Below are 1,726 nucleotides of genomic sequence, written 5' to 3' on the forward strand. Positions count from 1 at the left end.
CTAGACACCAAAGGCACCACCCCGACTCCCCTCTATCTGGGAGTTCTCTTGCCCTCCTCCCCTTGAGTAGCAACCCCCTTGGTGTAGCTTCTGGACAGATTCCTGCTAGGAGGAACATCCCTCCCTCCCCGCCCTTGCAAACCTGTCAGAGTATCACCATCACCCAATAAAGTAGGTATGCGCTCCTGCCACCTCATGGTTCTTTTTCTTTTATCAGTTCCCAAATCCCTTGAACATCCTACACCCAGGCAGCAAGTATAGACAAAAAAAGGGAAGAGGTGCAGTTGCTGAGCCCTGGGGCACACTGATATTTTCCTAAACATTCATCTTAGAGGTGAAGAGGAACCAGTAACAGAGATGGAGGAAAAAAGGCTAAAAAGGAAGCAGGGAACCAGGAGAGGAAAACTGTCACACGAAGAGGGGTCAAATGCTGCCAATAGGTTTAGAGGACTGAGAAAGAGCTTTGGATTTCACTTTACATCTTTTTTTTTCCTGTAAATTCACTTACTGCTTTAAAGTTTTTAACTGTTTCAGCAGTTACAGGAATTTTTTTTTTAATCAGAAAGAAAAATATTTACATTTTAAATACAAAAGAAAAATTTTAATTATTCTTGGTTTACCTCTAAAACCCAACCACTTACATGCTCAAGATTTTTTTTTTTTACTAACCTATTCTATCTATACAACGTGTGCATCCTGTGTGATTACTAAGCATTTATTTACCCTTGGATTTTCTGTGTCAGGTTTACTTTGTTGTGGAGTTTCTTTAAAAAAGCTAACTGAATTTGTCCAATAAAAAGTCTCACATTTTTCGGAAAACTCAGTGATGCAACATAGTTTCCAGATCTGCCTCCAAAGCTGAACTTGGGTGTTGGTAGCTCTTTGAGAAGTTCAGATCCTTCACTGAATTCATTTAGCAATGATTCCTTGGTTAAATTATATTAGGTTATTAGAAAAAAGTCTTTCACTTTTCAACATTCTGGAAAGAGATTTCACATAATGCTTCACCTTCTCAACTGCATTGTTAGGATTAAGGCTTATGGCATCAATAGTCCCTTTGGCAATACTAGTATGAAATCGAGGCAGCTTTGCAAAGATTCAAAAAATCTTCTACCTTCAACTTAATAAACCTTCTTTCTCTGTATTTCTGGAAAGCTGTATCAATTCCAGTAATGTTAGGGAAACCAAATTCTGCCATTTCCAGTTTCACTATCAAGTACTGAAGCATCCAGTAGAATCTTGTGTTTTTGCATCTACCTTAGTCGAGCCATACCCTCTTCTCCAAATGAGATTAATCCTGTATCTCCATATTCTTGGAGAGTTTGCAGTTCTCTCTCACAGATAATGGCATCCCAGTGCTCTTGGGTCCCCAGCCGTTGGGACGAAGCCATCCCCTCTGGGACTGCCCCTCTGACTGTGCCTGGGGCCCCAGCGCCACTGCTCTGTTTGTTCCCACCACGCTCCGAAATGCTGCCCTTCTGTTCCATTCATCGCTTCACTTAAATCTGTGGTCAGCACACTTTTCCTTAGAGGGCCAGATGGAACATATTTTAGGCTTCGAAGGCCATATGGTCTCTGTCACAACTATTCAGCTTGGCTATAGCAGAAAGCAGCCATGGACAGACAATACTTGAACAAATTAGCCTAGCCGTGTTCCAATAAAACTTCATTTATGGGCACTGCAATTTGAATTTCATGTAATTTTCACATATCACAAAATTATTCT

General features: G+C 40.8%; 1 pseudogene; it reads right to left on the bottom strand.

Moving 5' to 3' along the window:
* Positions 1–719: 719 nt before the first annotated feature.
* On the bottom strand, positions 720–1,407 carry LOC102976946 (EEF1A lysine methyltransferase 2-like; annotated as a pseudogene).
* Between the last annotated feature and the right edge of the window lie 319 nt (positions 1,408–1,726).

This window comes from Physeter macrocephalus, chromosome 14 (genome assembly GCF_002837175.3).
Source record: "Physeter macrocephalus isolate SW-GA chromosome 14, ASM283717v5, whole genome shotgun sequence".
NCBI classification, from domain to species: Eukaryota; Metazoa; Chordata; class Mammalia; order Artiodactyla; family Physeteridae; genus Physeter; species Physeter macrocephalus.